The following is a 16,326-nucleotide window of genomic DNA, read 5'->3' on the forward strand; positions in this document are numbered from 1 at the left end:
AGAATCCAAACATGGAACAGCAAGGAAGAGCAAAAGGTGTTGAGGTTTCCTAAGATCAAATTCTTGGTGGAGGAGAATATGCTGATCCACAGGTCCAAGCTCTTTATGATGATGAAGTACTGTGTCTATGTCACCAAGCAGCTTTAAATGCTTGGAATAGGATACAAGATCCAGCAAAAAGGGCTGAATCATATGCCAGAATTAGGCAGGGACAGAGAGAACCCTTTATTGACTTTTTGCAAAGATTAATTAAGGCTTTGGACATAGGGGTAACAGACCCAGAAGCTAGACGAATACTTCTTGAATCTCTAGCTTTTGAGAATGCAAACATAGAATGCAAAAAGATAATTGGGCCTTTAAAGTCTAGATCAGCACCTATGGATGAATGGATTCAGCATACGATGAATGTTGAGACGTTTAGCTATAATGATGAATCTTGGGTAGGAGAAGCGATTTCCAAAGCAATGAGGAGACATCAAACTGCCAGGTGTTTTAATTGTGGTAAATTAGGACATTTGCAAAGGGATTGCAGGCAAAGAATTTCTGGGAATAATATCTCTTCTGGGAATGACAAAAATAGGAGACCTTGGCCTTCAGGTATATGTAGGAGATGCTACAAATGGCACCCCGACGTGATGGACTAAACCCGCTTAAAAAACCTGAGAAGGCTTAAAAATAAGGGAGAGAGAGTTTAACACAGATTTTTGCTGTTTGTTGGTGGCGTGCTGTAGAGAGATTTCCTGATTCGGCAACAGCAGCAGAAAAAAACGCTGTGTCATTTTAAAGCACGATTTCCTGGGGCTGTGCTGCCATTGCTATCTCTGTCTGGCTCCTGCGGGAGACAGAGCTTTTGAATAGAGCATTTGGAGTAAAGTGCTACGATTTGTTTGATGGCAACTAGACTCGCTGTGTTCTCGGGTCTGCTCTGCTTGTTAGAGGCAAGCAAGCGCTTTCATCTTAGAGAGGCTTCCTGACTCAGCTTTAGCTGCAAACCTTGCAGCTCATTAAGAGGTCCTGCCACGAAACACTTAAATGGTGTTGACGAAAAGCTGAACGCATGCTTTTCGGTTTTCAGCCGTAGCAGTAAAAAAAGCTGCGCCGTTTAAAAATGCCAGCTTTCTGGGCTGTCCTGCCAGGGCAAACTCTGACACTTTTACGCAGGCGGTTCGTGCGGTTTGCAAGCACAGGCTGCTGAAGCTCGCTTGCTGGCAGGGACCTTGAAATGCCATAGAGTTGTGGCAGTAAACATGGCTACAGCCAGTACCTCAGCCATGAGGCTGGAAAGCTAAGGAATGGGCTACATCTAGCCGGCAAAGCCACGCCTTTAATCCTACTGATATTGCTTGGTAAATTAAAGACTCTTGTGGTCAGAAAAAGAGAGATATACAGTAAAGAGAGATTCAAAGACAAAGAAAAATTTTAAATGGTTTACAGTGTGTTAAAAATATATGCAGACTAAAAGTTGAAGTTCTTAAAGTAAAAAACAAAAAAAAAAGGAAGAGAGTTGTTGTGTGTGGTAGTACACACCTTTAATCCCAACACTTGGAAGGCAGAGGGAGAATGACCTCTGTGACTTCAAGGTGTGGTAGCACACACCTTTAATCCCAGTGCCCAGAAGGCACAGACAAACAGATCTCTGTGAGTTCAAGGTGTAGTAGTGTACACCTTTAATCCCGAATGCCTGGGAGGCAGAGACAGGTGGATCTCTAAGAGTTCAAAGACAGCCTGGTCTACAGAGTTACTTCAGGTCAAAGATACAGAGAACCTATCTCAAAAAGCAAAGAGTTAAAAGTAAAAATAAACAAAATAGAGGTTAAAACAAAGCTGCACAAAGATGGAAAATACACAGAGAATTTTGATACTGTATGCTATTATGCTCTCTTTAAATTATTTGAATGCTGAGGAAGGAGCAACAACTGCTAAAAGATATTTGTTTATAAATGCTGCTGAACTAATCCAACATAGATATTTTGAATTTGGATCTAAGGATACGATACTTTGGAAAGGAGTTTCTTATTTTGTTTTCACAGAGGATGAGACGCTGTTCATTTCTTCTATTCCGATTTGGTACGATGGACCACGCCCTCCTGAAGGGTTGGTGTGAACACCTTCAGAAAATTGCTTCGCTCAACTGCCAACTGAGATGAAACTAGCACACAGGTTATACCATGAAAGACCTAATTAACAACGCCCCCATTCAGCAGGAAGCAGTTTGGAGAGAAATAACTACGCCCATATTCCCAAAAAATGTTTATAAATGTTCTTTTACATTTAAAGGGGGATATGATATAGATATGAATAATTTGCATTAGTATAGATTTTGCTTTATTGATAGAGATTTAAGGTCAATTTTGTTATATGTGTATGTATTTCTGATCTTTATTAAGGTATTGTGATTGTGTAGTTCATTTAAAAATGTAATGTATATAGGTAGTTAATAGATAATCATAATAGTCAAGTTTGTAGTCATGTTAGTTAATATTTTCTAGATATATAGAGATGTATTTTAGATAGACATTCTTCATGTCTTTCAAAGATTACAGAATAGGACATTTAATGTTTTAATAACTGAGGACTTTTCATGATAATGAGACACTCTGCTCCTGGCAGCACCAATCTACTTCAAGAGGAAGATGGGCATCGAAGAGGCACTTTATGGAGTTTGATAGCCATTTGGGCAAGAAACTGCTCTTGCCTGGACTATTGCATAAACTGGACACAGAGAACCCACAGAGAGAGGACTACTGAACTTGCCTAAGGTGAGATGATCTTTCGGGGTTCCTGATTCATGAAAGAGTCTGCAAGACATTCTGCAGGACACAACAGATCTGACTTTGAATTTTCCTGCTTTATGGAAATGTCTGCTGGATACCATGGGCCTGAAGGCTGAAGATGGATGCCCCAATGGTACAGAGGAATTTTGGGTGACTGTCCAGGCAGCGAGATGTCTCTGTCATTTCTAGAGTTTTAAAAGTTGCTTTTTTCTTGTTTGCTTAGGTAGTATTGTATCTTTCTGGAGTCTTTGATGGAGTTAAGAATAGTTAGTTATAGTTATAGTTTTCCTTAGTTATGATAAAGATTATTGTAACTTTTGCTTGATAACTGTTCCGTTATATGTAATTTTGCTATGTTAAAGTTAAAGGCTTTTTTTTTTTTTTGTTTAAACCGAAAAAGGGGAAATGATGGAGGAAGGTCATTGGTTAAATAAAAAGAAACTGCTTGGCTCTCATTGGTTTGAGATAGGGAGGAGTAAACAGAACAGAACGCTGGGAGGAAGAGGAAGTGAGCTCAGACTCCACAGCTCTCCTCTCGGGAGCAGACGCCTCAGAGAGATGCTATGCTCCACTCTCCCGGGAAGATGCATGCCATGAAGCTCCAACCCAGGATGGACATAGGCTAGAATCTTCCCGGTAAGACCGGTGCCCACAGATTATTAGAGATGGGTTGATCGGGATATCAGAATTAGCCAGTAAGGGCTAGAGCTAAAGGGCCAAGCAGTGTTTAAATGAATACAGTTTGTGTGTTGTTATTTCGGAGCATAAGCTAGCCATGTGGGCAGCCGGAGTGCTGGGGACGCAGCCCCGCCGCTCATAATACTACAGATCTTTGCTTTTATGCTCATAAGGAATACTGGTTTATAATTTTTCTTCCTGAGTCCTTATCTGGCTTCAGTACAAGGTAACACTGGTCTAATGTTTATGGAGGTGTTCTTTCCTCTTGAATTTTTGGAAAAGTTTGGACAGGACTGGTATGACCGTTCCTTAAACATTTGGTAAAATTCATCCACTGAGCCTTTAGATTCTGGGCAGTGGTCATGGAAGAGTGTTGTTTGCTGGCTTGCTTCTCCTGACTTGTTTATTTTGCTTTCTTATAGCAACCAGGACCAACTGCGTAGGGGTGATATCACCTACAGTAAGCTGAGCCCTTTCACATCAATAATCAATCAAGAAATGCACTGTTGGTTTGGCTATAGGCAAATCTTATGGGGAATTTTCTCAGCTGAGGTTCCCTCTTTCCACATGACTCTAGCTTATGTCAAGTTGACATAAAACTGACCAGTGCAATATTCTTTATTTCTCTTTCATTTCTGAAATACAGCAAATGTACTTGATCAATATTTGCCCTCCTTCAGTTCTCTGAGTATATTATACCAACCTCTTCTAGACTATAAGTTTTCTGATGAAAATCTTCTTTGACACTTATTGAAATTTTCTCACATGTGCCTTTATCTTGCCGATTTTAGGATCTTCTCTTCATATTTGCCTTTTTTTTTGTTTTGGGGAATTTGATAATGATGTGTCTTGGGATTGTGTTTTCTAGATTAAATCTGAAGAAGTTTGAGCTTTCTGTACCTGGATGCTCTATTAAGTCTTTAAGGAAGCTTTCTATTCCTGTTTCCTTCCTAAGCTTATACAGCTCAAATGGTCCCTGTGTTGATGCTGCTTCATAAGCTCATGAATACTTTTCATTCCTTTTCCTTCTCTTTACTCTTTTCTGACTAGATTTGCAAATGACCTACCTTTAACTTCACAGATTCTTCTGCAATGGTCAATTCTTTGATTCTCTCTATTATGCTTTTATTTCATCAGTTGTATTTTCAGCTCTAGAAATTTAAAATTATAGTTTTAACCTTTCTTCTAAGTTGAAAATTTTGACATTTTTTCTGATTTCTTTGAACAGTTTGTGTTTTCTTTCTGTTTGCTGATCTCTTCTTAAACAATAATTTTGAGTCTTTATTAATTGGTTTATATCTTCACTTTTGGCATCTGCTACTGAGATTATTATGGTATTTTGTTGGTGTTAAGACTCCTTGTTTTTTTTTAAATGTTTCTAGATACCTTGCCTTGATGTTTGCAAGTTTGATGGAATTTCTACATGATGCAGATTTTTAAACTGATTTGTTCTTTCTACACGTTGGTGCAAGGCACCTTTTGGGTGGTATAAAGTAGTTTTCATTGCCAAGTATAATGATGCCTATGTAGTCTATGTGCTATGTCAGTTGAAGTTGCTGTTGATGAAGTTTCTTGGGATCCTCAGCAGGTGAACTTTGGTTATACTCTTATGGTTATAGTTGTTGGGCATTTTGATGATAACTACTAAAATACTCCTGACTTCTTTTCCCCTCCCAGGAACATTTTGACTGAAAGAATCCCTCTTGGTACTCAGACTGGCTTGTGGCATCACTTTCCAGAAGTCTCATTATTGTGACTTTAGTATATCATGTGTGGCACTTATGCTGTAGCCACTGAGCTGAGGTCTCCCACACGGGCATTTGTGGAGGTACCACTTCTCTAGAATCCAGGGAACGAATGGCACTAATGTTCATAGTACAGATATTCTTGCGTTATTTCAGAGTAGACAAGACATGAATGCTTGTGAAGTAGCCAGTCATTGTAGAAAAAATGGTAGGACAAGCATGCGCAGAGTTTGAGCAGCTTTGCAGTTATGGCAGGCCCCAACCTTCTGTGGTGATGTGTGTATTATGAGAATGCTCAGTGTGAGTTTGTCTCTAGAGGCTGGACTTGAAACTAGCTTGCTATGGTGGTAGTGCCAGTGTTTGATGCATGTCAATCAGGCACAGAGCCCAGGTCTCATTCAAGTCTAGAGGGCCCTTGTGGAGCAGCTCCAGGCTTGGGGTATATGTGGAGTATAAAGATGTTGTCACTCTTTTCCTAGAATGGCACAACAGCAACTGCTTTCTCGTGAAATGTATTCTGTATCTATGATTCCTCTTCAGAAACAAATATTGGTTGTGCTTGTTAGTTTTGTGTTAACTTGACACAACGTAGGGGAAGAGTTGCCACAACTGAGTAGTGCTTCCATCAGATGCTTGTAGGCACAACTGTAAGACATTTTCTTGATGGATTATTGATGTGGGAGGACCCAGTCCATAGGAGGAGGGGATGTCCCAGGGCTTATGGTCCTGGATGGTATAAGAAAGCATGCTGAGCAAGTCATGGAGTGCAACCCAATAAGCAGCCCTCCTCTATAGTCTCTGCTTTATTTCCTGCCACTTAATCATAGCCATATGGGCTATGATTAGGACATGTAAGCCAAACAAACACTTTCCTCCCCAAATTGCTTTTGGTCATAGCATTTTATTATATCAGTAAAATCTTGACTAAGGACATTGGCTATGTTATTGGTACAATGTAGTTGTTGCGAGTTGTTGCGGGTTTGTTGCTCTGCTTGTTGTGCATTTCCTGGGGTGGGGCAGGAGGTAAGAAGACACAGAGGCAATGACACAGACTCTGAGAGAGTTCAATACAGAACCTCTTTTTTTTTTTTTTTTGATTTTTCGAGACAGGGTTTTTCCGTAGTTTTGGGTTCCTGTCCTAGAACTAGCTCTTGTAGACCAGGCTGGCCTCGAACTCCCAGAGATCCGCCTGCCTCTGCCTCCCGAGTGCTGGGATTAAAGGCGTGCGCCACCACCGCCCAGCCAGAACCTCTTTATTATAAAAAAAAAAGTTAAGGGTTTTTTATGGGGTTAGGGAAATTAAGCTGCTGCAGCAATGTTTTTACTTGGTCCTTTTGAAACTGGCAGTTGCTGCTGGTGTGTTGTGATTGGCTAGGTGTACATGTCATTAGTTACTGTGCTTTTGGTCCACTGACAGGTTGTTTTGGCCAAAGTTGCTTATTCATTGTGAGTTTGCATGTGCTTGCTTGTGCTTGCGCTATTGTCCTGCTTCATCTCATCTTTTTTATTTTATTTTCTTGTGGGTGACCTAGTAGGAGTTATGGGTTTTTATAACCCCAACTTGGGGACCCCCCCCCCAGCGTTTTGGGCTGTGTCTGTCTTAAGTTGACCTGCTGGACAAGTTTTTACTCATCTTTGACTGCCAGTTCTTGAAGGGTTGGGTCCCTGGGAGGTTCTAAGAACTTAGAAGCAAGGGGAGACTTTAAGGAGAACTAGGACTTTAAATTGCCTCCTGTATTTGTGTTAGTCAAGCAAGGACCACCTCCCTTTATGGGGGCTTTAGTCCAGTACATTCCATAGCCATTAACATCTGGAGTGTTGCTTTCTTCAGGATCTTGGCTGTAGGAGACCCTTAAGAAGAAATAGTAGAGCCACCACTACCCCTCTCAGAAGACACCATGCAACAAGTTTAGAGGAGTCTAGAAGGGATTTTATGTGATTCCATACTTGGCCAAAGAATATGGTAGACAAATCCAATGACTTGACTCATGGTAAGTTAAGTTGTATAAGTACTGACTAAATGTTTACAGCTGGGCAGGGATAAACCAGGTAAAAGATTATGAAAATTTTGAGGGGACAAATCAAATTGCTGATGGAGGAGCCTAGCCTGTTCCAGCAAAGGCAAGGACACTGTCATAGTCATAATAATTAGATGATCTGCTCTGTGGTTGCCTGTTGCTAGCATTCCTGGCAGTCCTGTATGTTATCTGATAAGGGATATATGCTAAGGGTGTTCTCTGGACTGTAATGTCTTGAATAGTTTACATGGTTTTGGAGGTAGAATCCTTTTGGGACTTTAATTTTGCAAAAGATAATATTTTGCATGTTTGTGTGTGTGTGTCATAGTGGATATCTAAGAAAATATTTACGGGATCTGATAGGGTCTTTTCCAATATCTTAAGGACTGCCAATAACTTCCCTAGTTGTACTGATTCAAGATTTGGTTGGGTATAAGTCCTTTCCTTATGATTAACTCTCATTATTATTAACCCAAAATTAGTTTTATTAGCATCTGTAAAGTGTATAGCAGCCTGGGGGGATGGCATTTTTTGATGGTGTGGCACAATTTTTTTTATCTTTAATTTTAAAGGGGGGGGAGGGCAGAAAGTTGTCTGTCCTGAGGGAAATGATTATCCAGCATGCCCAGACTGGATCTAGCAATTGCTTTAAAACAGACTTCTTCTCTAAGTGGTTTGTTGTTTTTCCTGGCTTTGCTTACAACAACGTCTTTGCAGTCTATATCTATAACTGTAACTCCTGGGTCAGGGAGTGCACTAAGTACCACGAGTGACTGCTGACTGGCCTGAAGGGCAGTAAATGGCTTATTTTCATGGGCTGTCCCAGGAAGCTGGCTGAGCACATATAGCATGAGCAACAGAAACTCCCTGCTGCTACCTTGGCTCTGGAAGAGGACCTAAAGGTCTTCCACGATGCTCTCAAGCTAGGTCACAATGACACCAAAATCTTTATTAATGTTGGTTCTACTGCTGTTCAAGTAACCTCAGCAGAAAGAACAAAAGTATTGGGGCAATCCGTCTTTTTAAATGACATCCACTACGCTTCTGAAATCAAAGAGCTCTGCCTCGTGGATGAGAAGCAGTTCATCTTAACCAATGCAAACCAAGGCACACCACTTACCTTCAGGCACCATGAGTGTGAAGCCATAGTCTAGTCTATCATTTATATCAGGGCCCACTGGGAGCTTCTAAAGTCTCATGCCCAATGATAGCCATTTTGGTATTTAGGGCATTAGGTCTTTGGATAAGCCCTGGGACAATCTATACATAAATGGCCAGACTGTCCACATCCCCAGCAAGTATGATCTGGCAAGATAGAATTATCATATTTGTCAAGTTTGGTGTTAACAAAGGCATTGATGAAAGCCTTAAGGCTGGAAATGGGCCTGTTCAATATCACTGGTGGCCAAGACCCACTTATGAATATTTTCTTTTCTAACAGGTGCAAAGACATTATGGGTGACAGTGTTGAGCCCCTCCCAGGTTAGCTGTTTAATAAGGATATCTTTAGTAGGGGCCGGATGGGACACTCTTTTTAACAGCATTGTTTTTTTTTTACATTTAAAATCTTTTATTTTGAGTTCTTAAAAAAAAAAAAAAACCAAACAAACCCCAAACAGCTGGAAATTGATAGGACAAGTCCTTGGGATAGGCCTGGAATCCAGGGAACAGGATGAACCACAAGCAGGACCTCGTGGGTCTGCAGCGCAGAGATGAAGGTCCTGAGGCCTTCGGGCATGTTGGATTTGAAGGGAGGGAGGCAGTCGCTTAAAAAAATATATATACTGTACACATCTTATGCAGCACTCGGAGGGGGTGGGCGTGTTTCATCCCACTTCCTCCTGGGACTGCCGCCCCCTTGCAGGTTCCCCCTTGCAAGTTCTCCCTTGCAGGTCCACCGGCTTGGCCAGCAGTACATGCTGGAGCTGGCCATCATCTTCTGTTGAGGGAGGCAAGTTAACAAGTCCAGTCCCAGATTACACTGGCCAGAGCTCAGAGGTCAGGGAACAGTCACACTGACAAAACTCTGTCTGTTCTATGTGCTGGCCCTCACACGGCAGGCTCGGCTGTCTTCTTCTTTCTTTTCTTTTTCTTCTGTATTGACTCAGGGTCTTTGGCTGAGGTCTTTTTGCCTTTCTTCTTTTCCTTTTTTTCCTTGTCTTTTTTTTTTTTCTTACTGGATTTCTTCTTGTCCTTCTTGCTCTTTGAGTCACTCTGCTCTCGGCTCTCAACCTTTAACCCCAGCTCACTTTTGGGCTTCTCCTTAGCCCCTCGGGAGCCAGATGACCCCTTCCCCTTGCCATCAGCATTCACTTTGTCTAGCTTGGATTTTGCCTTGGAAGTCTTTTCTGGGGTGATGGCACCGGCTCCATCCTCCAGATGCTTCTTCTTGCTCTTTGGGGCCCCAGCTGCTAACTGGTCCTCCGAAAGCTTCCGCTTCCGGCCCTTCTTCTTATTCTCCTTGACAATCTCTGTGGCCTTCTCTGCCTTTCCTGCTCCAGCAGTTCTGTCAGGACCTTCACCACAGAGGCCTGCACTTGCGCCTCGTTCAGGGGCCAGGGCTGCTCCCGGAGGCGCTGGGTGATGCTGTCCTGTAGAGCCTGTGTGGGTGTTGCTGGGGTCCAGGAGCTTTTCTTGGCCTTTTTGGACTTCTGAGGTGTGGAGCCTGAGGAGGGCTCTTTCCTACCAGTTTTGGGGAACGTGGAGTCTGCTGCATTCTGGGATTTTGCTTTCTGCTTGCCATCTGGATTATCTTTGGTGACTGGAGCAGAGGAAACCTGATGGAGGAAGGTCATTGGCTAATAAAGGAACTGCCTTGGCCCATTTTATTGGTTCGAGGATAGGTGGGAGGAGTAAACAGAACAGAACGCTGGGAGGAAGAGGAAGTGAGCTCAGTCTCAACAGCTCTCCTCTCGGGAGTAGACGCCTGAGAGAGACGCCATGCCTCGCTCCCGGGATGAAGCTCCGACCCATGATGGACATAGGCTAGAATCTTCCTGGTAAGCGCACCTTGGGGTGCCATACACAGATGATTAGAAATGGGCTAAATTAATATGTGAGAATTAGCCTAGAAGAGAATGGGCCAAGCAGTGTTTAAATGAATACAGTTTGTGTGTTGTTATTTCGGGGCATAAGCTAAGCTAGCCGTGCGGGTGGCTGGGGTGCTGGGGATGCAGCCCCGCCGCCCTTATTACTACAGAAACCAAGGGGTTGGAGTCTGACCTAGGAGTGGCTTTTGAAGTCTGGGAATCGGCCACAGTCACCCCAGGAGTCACATAACCTGAGAGGAGAGACTGTGAGGGGGCCACCAACTCATCTTCGCTGGATTCATCTGGGGTCTCCTCCACCACAGTCTCCTTCTGGGAAAGGCCCGGATCCAGTCTGGGAGCTGACTTGGCCATCTGGGGTCTCTTGGCATCTTCCTCGCTCCCTGAAGAGACGTCACTGCTGTCACTTGAACTTGTGGAGGGTCTGGGATAGCCCGAGGGAGGCTTTTGCTTCTCAGGAAGTTTGGGTTTTCTGAGCTTATTGGCTGCTTTGGACTGGACAGGTTTGCTCTGGGGAGTCACGGGGAGTGTTTCCAAGGCACTGCTGATCTGAGTGGATGCTGCTTTTGGTTTCTTGCCTTTTGGCGCCCGACTAGACTGCTCACTTTTGCTGGGCTGGGGGGCTATCCGTGGGAGGGATGTGGGCACAGTCACCACATTGGCTCTAGTGGCAGGAATGGAGGGTTGTGTGGCAGGAATCATGTCCTCATCCTCACTTTCAGAGGAGGAGCTCTGGGCTGTGGAGCCTGAGGCCTGGGCTTTCCTCGAGGTGTTCACAGCCTGGATTTGTGTGGGGGTAGCAGCTGGACCAGCTGGACTACGATTGGGGTTGACAGAAATCAGAGGGGATTTAATTGCCTGGGCGGACGGCAGCTCCTCATCACTGCTCTCTGAGGACTCTTCTGTGCTCTTCTCTGGGGGTGCTGGTGCTGGTGCCCTGCTCCAGGCAGGTTGGAAGGTACCATCCTTTGGAGGGGACAGGACCTTGGCTGGGGTGATGGTTGACGACATCTGCCCGTCACTGTCGGATTCCTCACTACTGCTCTCTGAGTCCTCCATCTTCCTCTTCTGAGCCTGGGTAGCTGTAGGTCCTGTCTTCTTGGCAGTTCCTAGTTGGCCCCCTTTTCTAGGAGACTCCTCGGCAGGGGCTGAGGCAACTCTGACCTGAGAGGTCTTCCCCACAGGTTTTATCTGGGTCGGGGCCTCTTCCTCAATGTCTGACTCCTCTTCACTGCTGCTCTCTGAGCTCTTCCCCACTCCTGCTCCAGCCACAGGCCTTTTCTGTGCTTGGGTTGCTGGAGCCCCTGCTTTTCCTGCAGCTGGAGCCAATCGCTGGCCCTTTGCAGAGACAGCACCGTTCTGAACAGTACTAGCAGGTGGTTTCTCCTTGGAAGGGACCTCCTGCTTTGCTGCAGCACCTGCAGTGCTCACTTTCCCAGAGGCAGACACTGGTCCTTTGGCTGGAGATGTCTTAGGTGGGTTGGCTTTGGCCTGAGGAGATTTCTCCAAGGGCTTGGCCTGTGCTGGGGTCTCATCTTCTTCACTGCTGGATTCTTCCTCGCTGTCCTCTGAGTCTTCCTGAGTTGTAGCCCTGACCTGGGCAACTGCAGACCCTGTCCTCCCAGGGTGCACTGAGGCCACCCCCTGTCCTAAGGCAGCTTTCCCCTGGAGGCCCTTTGCGACAGACTTCCCCTTCATGGTACCAGGAGCAGCTCCTGACTCTTCCTCACTAGAGGATGAGGTGCTCACTTGCACAGGGGCAACCATGGTAGATGCAGGGGTGGTGGGGGTGCCCTTCCTACGGGAAGCCTTTGTCTGTTTTTCCAGAGCTGGTTTGGCCTGAGCCGGGGTTGGAGCCGCCGGTGCTGTTTCCTCCTCACTGTCACTCGACTCCTCGCTGCTCTCCGAGTCTTCTGTGCGCCTTTCAGTCTTGACCTGGGTGGTCACAGACCCCACCTTCTGAGGGAGTGCAGGAGTGGCCCTTGTCTCCAAAGCCTTTGCCTTTGCTGCGGCCACAGCCCCATCGTCGTGAGACTCCTCCTCACTGCTGCTGTCTGAGTCCTCTTCGACCTTTCCCACCTGGACCCTGACTGCTGCCGAGCCTGCCTTCCCAGGGCAGGGTGCATGGGCGCCTTTTCCTGAGGACCCCAGGCTGACAGCGGAAGCAGGTCTGACCTGGGGGCTTTTCCCCAAAGGTTTTACCTGGGCAGGACTTGTGCTTGGGGCCGCAGCCCCTGGTGTCTTTACACTGTCGCTGTCTGACTCCTCGCTGCTGCTGTCCGAGTCCTCTGGCTTTGCTGCCCGGGCCTGGGCTGCTGCAGGCCCTGCCTTCCCCGGGGTGACTGGAGGAGCCCCTTTCTGGGAGGACCCCTTGGCAGGAACTGAGGTACCACTGACCTGAAGGTTCTTCCCGGAAGGCCTTGCCTGCTGAGGAGTGGTCACAGCAACTGGCTCCTCATCCTCACTGTCAGAATCGTCCTCACTGCTGCTCTCTATGTCGTTCTCTGGCCTTCCTGCCTTGGCGTGGGTGGCTATGGGCCCAAGCTTCTCTTTCTCTGTTGAGATGGGCCCTTTCCCAGAGATCCCCTTGGCAGCGACTGAGGCAGCTCCGGCATGAAGAACTTTTCCAGAGGTCTTTACCTGGCTGGGATTCCCAGCAGGGGGCTCGTCCCCACTCTCAGAGTCCTCCTCACTGCTCTCAGACGTCACACTCCCTAACTTGGTAGGGCCTGGGGCCGTTTTTGCTGGAGACTCCTTGGCAGGGGCTGAGGAAGCTTTGGTCTGGGCTGGTTTTACTGAAGGCTTCATCTCTACATCTGTCTCATCACTGGAGCTCGAGGTGTCTTCACTGGAGCTGCTGACTTGGCTGGCTGACAACATCCCAGGCTTGGTGGTGGCTCTGTGGGCTTTGACGCTGCCCTCCTCCTCAGTTTCCGAGGCCAAGACAGTGTTTACCGAGGGCTCTGCTGACTTCTTGGGTATCTTCCCAGAGAGTAGGTGGACCACTGCCTTTCCTGATGCGGGGTGCAGCACGGAGTTCACCATCTTGGTCTTTGCCTGGGCCTTTTCCTTCATGCTTGATGCTAACTCTGAAGCCGTGGCTGAGGAATTGACAGATGTTGGTCTTGGGGTGGCATTGGCAGTTTCGGTTTCTGCCTCCTCTCCTTCCTCCTCCGAGCTCTCCGAGCTGCTAATGGGATCTGACACCCGGGACTTCTTGGCTTGCAGCGCAGCATCGTCCTTTGCCTTCTGCTTCTGGCCAAGCTCTGAGGTCTGTTGCCAGCGTGTATAGATGTCCCTAAGGGTGACGGGCTGAGTCAGGAAACTCTTCTGGCCGCTCTGCTCCTTCACTTCCCGCGCCGCGCGGAAGTAACCAGCCTGCAGCAGATGATTGTAGATGAGGGGAAGCAGCTCCCGCCGCTTCCTGGCCTCGGCCATGCCAGAGATCAGGCCAGCCTATTCACGTGCACGCCCCCCCCCCCCCCCCCCCCGCCCTCCCCGCCAGCCTCTTCCCTCGCGCCCTAGGACCTAACAGCATTGTTTTGACTCAGGTCAAAAATTCAGGAAATGGTTCAGCAGTCTGCTGGACAAGATTGTGGAAATAGCCTACATTATCCTGGTGTATACAACATTTGAGCGCCTTGAAGGCTAGGTTGGACACTTGTTGGAAATAGGCATGTAGGCCAGTTATGGATTGTGAGACAGGAACAATATATTGACCATGGCCAGTAAGCGTGTTGAGGGTAATATTAAGTCCAAATACAAATTTGTATGGGCTTGGCTCTCTGCAGAGCACCATTGGAGGAAAACTGAGGGGTCAAGGACTGCCTTCAACATGAAGGAACATTGTAATGGGTTTGAAGCTGCATGGCCCATTGTCTGAGTACTTGCTCAAAATAAAGAGAACCAGGGTAGCATTGGTCACCCTTACACACCTCTGCATGGCTCCCAGCCTGCTCCCAGCCCTGCTGCCACTGGGAGGGAACATAGCTGACAAAGACAACATCACTGTAGCCTCCAGACTCCACAGAGATGGGATGCACCTGGAAGTGTTCCAGCATATCGAAAATGGACTGGACCCGACACTGACCCTCCTCATTCAGTGATAAACACAAGTGCTTGGCCTTGCCCTGGAAGTTGAAAGTGAGGACATATTTACCATGTCTTGTCTCACTCTGTACCAGCAAGACACCATGGGAGCCAGTGCCTCCTTCCAGCACTTACTGGGCAGCCTTAAGTTGAGAGAGCATGCCATGGAACCAGGGATCTCCTGAGAGAAACTGATACCCCCCTCATTTCTGACAACCCCTGGAACAGAAATGACCCTGCATCTGCTTCTGGAGTATTCAGGGGAGGGGGGGTTGAGAGGGGATGAACTGTTTCTGTTGGAGGCTCCTCCTCAATGGGAATGTGAGGGGGCAGTTCCAGAGAAAGCAGTTCCATTGAGTGGGAGGCAGCAATGGAGGCAGAACTAGGGGAGAAGGATGCTGATGGCTGTTCAGAAAGGTCCCCATAAGCCTTCTCTCACAAGCAGTCATTAGTATTGCTGGGTCCCAGCAGCAGATCCCGGCTGGACAGACTCTCTGAAGGATTCAAGCAGGGCAACTCCAGGCTGTCTATATCCTTTGTGAGGAAGGAAGTCCCAGTGGTCAGAGGAAGGGTCATAATACAGGGGCTGATAGCAGGGCAGGATCTTGGGCTTAGGCACTCCTGGATGTCAGACACCCAGGCCTTCTCATGAAGTGCATCAGTTGTCTCCAGAATGTACTCTGAAGGGCCTTCTACCTTAACCACAGACGTGTTCTCCTGTCAGGCATCTCTAGGGCCGTGGCTTGCTGATATTAGTGATAGTAGACCAGGGAACGCTGAATTGGGGTTGGGTTGCCTTGGGTGGTACAAAAAACTCCAAGCGACTTCCTCCTCCTCCTTTTTCTTCACTTGGGAGCAGTAGGGGATACTTCTGCCACTGAGGTTGCCCTCCTCCCCCCTGAGGTTAGCCCAGATGCCCCTCCTCCATGACCCACTCCTGCTGGGTCAGGGGCAGCTTCTTCAGCCCCCAAAAAACTGAGCAGCTCTTCTCTCTGTACCATTCCTGCTCTGTCTTTCAAGGTTTACCCTACATGACCCAGTTTCAGCCTCTCAAAGTAGTGAGTTCATCTCTCCCCAGGGGATGTGCCATCACTAGCCAATCCCCTACCTCCTGTCCCAGCACCACCAGAGGAATTGGAGTTTCTGTTTCCACCTACGACTGGAAGGTCTGATGTGGTCTCTAGAGGCTCAGCTGGGAAGTATCACAATGGCCTCTCGCCACTGCATGATGCCTCATACAGAATCTCTGACTGAATGACCCACTGAATGGAAGAAAAATCATTTCTTGAACTTCAGCTTTGGGGACAGTGTAGAAGTGGAAGAGGCTGAGGAAGGAAGGGGGCCAGTTAGGTCCTCAGAAGATAGAGATGGGCCCAGCACAGCCAGGGATCCTCCCACCCTGCAACTGTCAAAGGACAAGTCATGTGGTGGTGTAATCTCCATACCAGGGCTTAATGGGGCCAAAACAGGTAGGGAGAATGAGCCCGAGACCCTGGGGCACTTCAGCTTCGAAGTGGTGTAAAAATAGCTCAGCAAAATGACCAAAAAGGCGGTTTCTGATCCATGCTCTGCATATTGTGGGTGGGAGGCCAGGTAGAAATGAAAATTGTGGGCAAGATCCAGGGCAGCAGCCCTCACGTGGTACTCACAGAACCCTTGCCAACTTCAGGGAGGGGCTGGTAGCAGCGCTGGTGGAGAAGGGAAGGCCCCATTCTCCAGGTAAGGGGTACTATTCATGATGGGCCCCAGGAGGAGCCTGTGTGGAGGGGGCAACAAAGAAGAAAACAGTCAGAAGACTCGGGGTGAGCAGCAGCAACTGTATCTCGGTCCCCTTGCTCAGCTCCAGGGTCAAGCTAGTGGAAGTAGCTGCCATCTGAGGAGAATGTTCCAATCCCGGAAGGGAAAGAAAGGGGATTCAACCATAATCGAACAGCCAAAGCCTTTCAGTGGATTAAGAGAACAGCCACTGCTCTAA

At 47.1% G+C, this 16,326-nt stretch overlaps 2 pseudogenes; both read right to left on the reverse strand.

Moving 5' to 3' along the window:
- Positions 1–9,076: 9,076 nt before the first annotated feature.
- On the reverse strand, positions 9,077–13,731 carry LOC121444284 (annotated as a pseudogene).
- A 361-nt stretch (positions 13,732–14,092) lies between these two features.
- Positions 14,093–16,088, reverse strand: LOC121444274 (annotated as a pseudogene).
- Between the last annotated feature and the right edge of the window lie 238 nt (positions 16,089–16,326).

Source organism: Microtus oregoni, unplaced genomic scaffold, assembly GCF_018167655.1.
Source record: "Microtus oregoni isolate MIOR12 unplaced genomic scaffold, Mior012 000119F_ref0000445, whole genome shotgun sequence".
NCBI classification, from domain to species: Eukaryota; Metazoa; Chordata; class Mammalia; order Rodentia; family Cricetidae; genus Microtus; species Microtus oregoni.